The 7,911-nt window shown below is 29.4% G+C and overlaps 1 long non-coding RNA gene across 4 annotated transcripts in view; it reads left to right on the top strand.

Moving 5' to 3' along the window:
• LOC125842215 (uncharacterized) overlaps positions 1–7,688 on the top strand; it is a 9,841-nt gene extending 2,153 nt beyond the window's left edge. For 2 of the 4 annotated variants that reach the window (XR_007443882.1, XR_007443881.1), the window contains exon 3: positions 6,015–6,499. This is a non-coding gene — a long non-coding RNA (uncharacterized LOC125842215). Of the gene's footprint in view, positions 1–2,130; positions 2,687–6,014; positions 6,500–7,394 lie in introns of those variants that run through there. The other 2 variants (XR_007443883.1, XR_007443880.1) reach the window with 2 other exon arrangements.
• Positions 7,689–7,911: the final 223 nt, after the last annotated feature.

The following is a 7,911-nucleotide window of genomic DNA, read 5'->3' as shown; positions in this document are numbered from 1 at the left end:
TAATAAGAAGATCTATGTCAAAACATAGGTCAACAACATTCATGGTAAGAAATCATAGTGAGCACCCCCCATTCTTCTATTTCTCTACCTAAAGCTCCTGGTAATTTATTAAATAACTTCTTCCCTAATTCTTCATCAAAAGAATTTCCACTTATTGTGTAGTAATAATAATAATCTTTTAGAAAGTTCTTTATGTGAAACCAACTTGTATTGCTTAACTGTTCCAGTTTTATTAAAGCATTTCTTTGTAGTACTACTAAACCACTATTTGGGTCTTCCCCTGTAATTAGACTATGTATTTTATTTGTAAAATTATATGGGTTTGCTCCCATAAATATGATGAATTTACAGTTGCATTAACAATATCTTGTCTGGTACCTTTTGGAATAACTGGTAAAATTTGTCTAAAGTCACCTCCAAGAACAACTGTTTTTCCTCCAAATGGTAATTCTGCCTTAGATGCATCTTTATAGCTAATAATATCTCTTAAAGTTTTATCCAAAGCTTCAAAACAATATTTATGCATCATAGGAGCCTCATCCCAAATAATCAACTTTGACTATCAAATTTGCTAAAGGAGTACCTTGCTTTATATTACATGTTGAATCTTCATATATATTCAGAGGGATAACAAATCTTGAATGTGATGTTCTACCACCAGGCAACAATAGAGATACAATCCCGCTAGAAGCTACTGTCAAAACAATATCTCCTTTAGATCGTATAGCTGCTGATAGTGTCCTCCAAATAAAAGTTTTTCCTGTACCTCCAAAGCCGTATAGAAAGAAAAATCCACCACTATTTGTAATAACTGCTGACATAATCTTTTTGTAAACTGCTTTCTGTTCATCAGTTAAATTTTGTAGCAATTCTTGATGTTCCTCAGTTAAAGCACCTTTATTGTAACGCATTTCATCTCGAATTAATCTGTTGCTATAATCGACCTCATCCTCATTATAGACAGGTAATGGCATTGTTGAAAAATTTTGAAAACTCCTTCCACACCCTTTTAAAAAGGTTTCAATCTTTTGCAAGCAACGATTCTTCAAATCTGCTTCTGATAGATAAACTTCTGAAAAAACATATAAACATATACTAATTTAATAAAATAATCTAATTCTAATTTACTAATTATTAAAAATTATTAAAAGTAAAATAATAATAAAATAATAAGAAAAAGAAAATAAAAAGATTATATATGATAAGTGTCAAGTGTAAACATTATTAAATACCAGGGTTATCTAGTATTCTTCTTTCTTCAAAAATGATATCTTCTGATAGTAAGTGCCAAGTTGATTGCCACACTATCTCCGGACGTGACATTGAATTAGATATAAGTAGCATAGCAAATAATTGTCGTAGATATGATGGCATTCCCCATTGACTTGCTTCTACTATAGCATCAACATATTCTTTGTCATCATCCAATAATCCTAGAGCATAACATGCATCTCGAAAGGTCTGATGATCAATATCATTTATTCTTCTGATCTCCTCATAAGAAGTTGGACCTTTAACAACATTCAATAGCAATCTAAGGTAATATTGCTCACCAAATCCTGGTGGAACAAAGAAAATTCTTCCAATAGAAAATGCTGAAGTTTTCCTTTTTTTTCCATCTCTTAAATTGTTGCTTCCAAACAAAATTTAAAGGAAATTCTGCATACGTTAGATGTCTTGCTTCAGGAAATTCCTTATTAGCTTCCAACCATCTTAAAAACATTGATTCCTTCACTGTTGGTTTATTGATAACAACATCAATTGGATCATCATTTGAAAATATGACATTTTGATTGTCTGGTAGATGAAAAGATAACCTTTCTACAGAAGGTTCTCTATGGTGGATTGGGAATTTGAAAATTCTCCAAGCTGCTTCACAGGATGATATATAGCGACAATCACAATACATTTTTATTTCATCCACAACCTTTGAATCTGAAGAATTAACACTATCGCAAAAAGCTGCTATGACTCGATCATTACCTTTATTAACATACTTAAATAAGTATTTAATCGATCTTGATTGATTGCACCATTCAACATTAATATGTGCCCCATATTTCATTAGCAAAAATTTATTATGTGGTACAACATATCGATTATCTAAATCAATTTCTGATCTCTGTGTAGATCTACCATCATCTCTTCTTCGATATAAAGGATATCCTTCTTCATCAAGTGAGGTAGATGGTAAAAATCTTTTTGGAAAGTGCTTTGTACATTTGCCTTTTTGCATGCAAGGGGATGATTTTCTTATTGAACCACATGGCCCATGCATCATGAAGTTTGTAACAACCACATAATAATCCGAATCAAATAATTTATCAGGCAATTCAGCTGAAATAATCGCATCAATGTCTCCAACATTTGGAAATTTATCATGGAGAAAAAGTAAGATATGTGCATGAGGCAATCCACGCTTTTGAAATTCAATAGTGTAAATCACTATATGAAGAGAAAAACAAAATATTATTTGTAATTTATGATTTTATTTAAATAAAACAAATTATATTAACTTTAAAATGTAATATAATAAAATAAAGCAAAATAAAGTTCATACCCGCTTTTACTTCTCCAAAAACTTTATTGTCTCTTAAATCTTTTATCAAATGATCCAATTTGATTTTAAAGACTCTTGTTATAATGTCTGGCCGATCTTCTGGATGCAATCCTCTACTATGCACAAATCTATTAATTTCAGGCCATTTCGGATTGCATGTAAATGTAATGAATAAATCAGGATATCTAGCCCATTTACATATTTCCATTGCATCTTGATAATTTTGCAACATGTAACGTGTTCCACCAGTGAAAGTAGAAGACAATATAATTCTTTGTCCTTGAGAAGATGGTTCTGTGTCTCCATGCAAAACTGCTTCTTGTAATCCTTTATATAAATGTGTTCTCAAATTTCTTTGATTTAGTCTATTAAACAATAAGCGAGAAGATTCAATCATTGTATATCCATCAACCAAGAATTGTTGAAATAATCTTTTAGCAGAAACAATTGTAGGTACTTCATTCTTCCTTTCTTGAATTTTATATGCAAAATATTCGCAAGAACTAACACGTTTTCTTCCCTCCCTTGATTCATCAATTCTATTTAAAGGAATATCTTCTCTATAACCATCTTCCCCATAAGGTAGTAGTAATGGATATTGCAAACCTAAATATGCTGCATTAAGCTCATTTATTCTCTGAAGTTGTCCATTTTGACTTTCGATTATTATATCTCTGTCAGTATTTGTTGGTTCAAAATTGCCAACAACCAAAGCTGCTACCTCTGAAACTGATGGCAAGTTATGTCGTCTTCCATCCGATCCTCTTCTTCCGATAAGTCTTAGTTTAACATTTGTACTTTGTTCAGCTTGAAATCTATCTCTAACCATACGAAAACTCTTTGCAAGAACATTATGTTTATCAAGCATTTCCTTCAGTTCGGTGACAATTTGAGCATGGATTTGATTGTTGCTTTTACCGCTACTACAAAGTGAATAGTAATATGTTGATAATACTGATTAATTACTACAGTTATAATTAATCTTATATAATACATTAATAAAATAAGTACACACCTGATAACATTCATTCTATTTGTTACCTCATTTTCTGTATCATAAATATATAATTGTGCAAATTTTGGAGTAGATCCCTCATTAGGCAATAACCTTCCAATTTTATGATAATTCTGTCCAGATAATCTGAAAGTTCTTGGCCCCTTTGTTTGATTGACAGATGCATCAATTTTTCCTCCCATTGATGTAAAAGAAAACATGGAATTATAAGTTCAGATATTCTCTCTGAAATGGTTACTTTTTTCACCTACAATAAATTATAGAAATGTAAAGTTGATAAACAAAATTATTGACGTGTATTTATTTTTGTATTAAATAAATTAATTTACCTGATCCAAATAATAATTCCTTTAACACAGTAGGAGGATCCTTTGGATTGGGAAGCTTTATCTTTCCTTGACCACAACATAAAGTGAAAACAGGTCTTTTTTTTTTTACACTTCTTATCAATTCTTTCCGCATACCAAAAGTAAGCGCCGCAGTATTGACATTCATAAATTGGATCTCCTATATCCCAATAGTCTAATTTTTTTTTTTAAAAATACGTTAGAAACAAAGTAATTTGTTTAAACAAAGCAAAGGTTAGGGATAGTAATATATAAAAATTACCTTCATTGTATAGTTTTCCACTACAAAACTCATCTGCTGCGAACATATCTACATCTTCATTTTCATCATGAGTTAGATGATTTGATATTCTGTTATCTGTTACAAATAATATAGAATTTGAATATATTGCAGATGCTTATTGAATATTGTTATGTTCTTTTAGTGATATACCTTTGAAAAATGCCATTTTCCGTAATAGATGAAATAAGTTTTATGAAATTTGAAGAAGATAAAAGTTTTTAAAATGAAAAATATACATGTAGTGTAATATATTTCACTGTTGTATAGTAGAAGACATGTATTATATTGAGCAATAAAAATAGAGATAGGAGATCAAACCATTAAAATCTGATGAGTATTTTCCACGCTTTTTATTCTGTCGTAAGCTTAATCTTTGTTTTCTTGCTAATTTCTTCTGATCTGTCATGACTTTGATATGAGTTATTGAACTTGAAATCTAATTATATGGTGAATTACCCTGAATAAATGCAGTTGACCAAATAGCAGTTATTTTAAAATCCAGATTAATGCATTTAGTTAAATAACTGTTAATTTTTAAAAATATTAATTATTATCATTCTGATATTGTGAGTTATTAGACAGTAAATATTTTGGAGTATAACAGTTTAAAATTATAACTGTTTTTTTTATTGTTTGTGATTTTGAATAGATTAAGGACCTCAAAGAGAAATAAATCGATCTATAGTTATGCTAAAACTTTTTAATAGGTTTAACTTTATAATAACTTGGGAAAATATATTCTTCACTTGTAACAATTACTAAGAAGATTAATATTTGTTTAATCTCTCTCTCTCAATGTTTTTGATATGTATTTACCATATCATTCATAAGAGATAGAAGTAGTTGAATGTTGTAACATATGTGATCCTAGTAAAAATTATGTGAATCAATAATTTCTTTGACATTGCTTTTATTTATGTTAGATCTGAATATGCATTTGTTTTTAAGGAGTTGTTCCAAACTATAGGCATTATGTGAAGGGTAACAAAATATACATTGATCAGATGAAGGGTAACAAAATATACACAGAGGTAATGAGAGCAATATTTGTCATTGCTTTGGATCAAATTCCTCATTACAATTTATTTGTGCTTTGGAATTTTCATCTATTCAATGCTAGGTTCCTTCTTATAATTGTATATATGAGTTACTGTTAAGTAACATCTATTGTATGACGTGTTATAAAAAGTGCACCAAATGCAGTAGATATTGCATAAAATATATAAAGATCATGCAGAGGATTTGATAGGAATGTCTATGAACATGTTTGAGTATTTGATGAGTTAGTTTATCTGATAATTATATATGAAATAAGATACTGACACCAACACTTGAGACAAAACTTATTATAACTATGTGTAGGATGTTGCCTTTCTTTTCATCGGGTTGTAGTTTGCTTCATTTTAGGTTCTTGACCCTCCCTCTAAATAATATAATCAAGGAAAAATATATTTAAGATAATATTTTACAGAATGTCATGTTTTGCTATATAAAATACTCTATTTTTATAGCATATGTGTTATTGAAGATTTATTATATATGATTTATCTATTTTTGAAATTAGTTCGCGAAGTTTGCGCACATTGATACAATTGTCAGTGTGCTGTTTAGTGCGAATTTGGTGTGAATGTTTTGGTGCAACTTCAGAGTCTGTTTACGCTGATTTTATCGTGCAGTTTTTGGTGCAAATTCAATGTTTTTCTGGTGGTTTTTTGGGTGCAATTCTAACGTTGTTTTAGAGATGATTCTGATGTTGCTGTTTTGGTTTAATTCAAATGATGTTTTAATATTTTTATTGTGAAAATTTAGTGCAACTTTGGATCTTTTCTGCTGCTGTTTTGGTGCAACTTTGGGGCTGTAGTATTGTGAATATAAATGAAGATTCAACATGTTATATAAAGCAAGGTACTCCTTCAGCAAATTTGATAGAATTTTTATAAATCATTGTTCATTATGACTACCTTTGAACATATATATTGGAAGAATGAAGATGAATTGCTTGGAGCTTTAGAATATCTGATTCCTATTCTGAATATATCAGCTCAGAAATTGATGTGGATCCACCATATTGTTCACCAAAGTGTTGCATATTTTTTAACATATGGGAATAAGGTATGTCTCTTAAATTGCACTAACGTATTTGTAGAAATCAGCTAATAGTGTGTTGTTTAGATTTTGTATGCAGTAAAGGTAACTTTAATGATCCTTCTGTTACTAATGAATGTTAAACTATAAGTCAGAGAATATAAAATACACATTAAGACAACATGTAGAGGATTAACAACATAAATTTAAAAACAACCCCACAAACACACACATAGATATAGAGAGAGAATGATGGATAGATATAGATTGAGAGAGAGAGAGATAAATAAAGAAGACAACTTAATAGCTTGAATTTATATAATAAACTACATAAATCATCCAACTACCTTATTAAAACTTAAATATTAAAATAGTAAACTAAACTTAATACAACCTAAATTAAAACATAATCTTCCAATAACTTTTCAAATTTGGAAGATAGCTTTAGGTATTCTTTTCCTTCTTAATCACTTTGCGAATTTTGTTGCTGGGTTGTTTGACATTCAAATCGTCTTTAATTTCATGCCTTGTAGGTTTTCCAGCAACTTTGCTACTCTTGGTAGATATCTTTGTAGTTAAATCAATCACATCTTCAGTAATTAATGTAGCACACTTTGAAATGCTGCTCTTGATTGGAGTCTAAAATTAAATTAAAATAACATAAAGATTATAAGTAATTCAAGTGTTTTCAATCTGATTAGTAATATAGAAGATGTAACTTATCTAAAGTTAGAATACCTCAAAGAGTTTATCTTCATCATAGCATAGCTTTGCTCACATTCAAAAAGTGATTTCTGTATGAACATTATAAACATAATTAACAATTTATACAAAATTTAAAAATTTGTATGTATAATGTAAACAAATATGTTGGTGTTTAAACACTTACATTAAGACTGTCCTGAAGATCAGGATGACAAAATTCCTTTAAAAGAGTATCATCATCGGTGAAATTAACAACTTTATAGACATTATTTTTTCTGTTAATGTTTGAGTCTTTGATCAAAATCTTAAACATAAATTTCTTCTCCATTAAATCACCAAGCTCGGTTGGATAAGAACTTTCGTCATCTTCAAGTAATCCTTCTTTCAACTCTTTTGCAGTTTTACCAAGTAGTTGTATAGTCTCTTTATTTCAAAGCAATATTGAAATAAATGCAGTGCCATCCATAACAGACAGTTGTAGCCTGTATCTAAATAGCATAATATTTTGGATTATATAATATATATAAAAATAATTTTAAATAGTTTGATTTTTTATACAAACCTGTGAATAACAGATTTAACTTCAGAATTGCATTTTTTACAATAATATTTGGTTCCCTCTGTATCAACCTTTGTAATACAATTGTTGCAAGCCAAGTAAGACCATCCATGGTCAAGTTCCAAACAGACGATTTTTGCAGCAATCCAAAAGGAAGATTCCTTTGTATTAAAAATTAAAATAACATATCAATTAAGTTAAATAGACCAATTATATAGTAAATATGTAAATATATAGTGAGAATTTAAAATAGATTAGTAGACTCACCTCGTAGCATTGAAGCAAATCAGAAAGATATGTAAAGGGTACAACACCTTTAGACAACTCATCAGTAATGGAATGATGCTTTTGAGAACT

The sequence above is a fragment of the Solanum stenotomum genome, chromosome 10 (assembly GCF_019186545.1).
Source record: "Solanum stenotomum isolate F172 chromosome 10, ASM1918654v1, whole genome shotgun sequence".
In the NCBI taxonomy this organism is placed as follows: Eukaryota; Viridiplantae; Streptophyta; class Magnoliopsida; order Solanales; family Solanaceae; genus Solanum; species Solanum stenotomum.
This window is presented reverse-complemented; position numbering and strand designations above follow the sequence as displayed.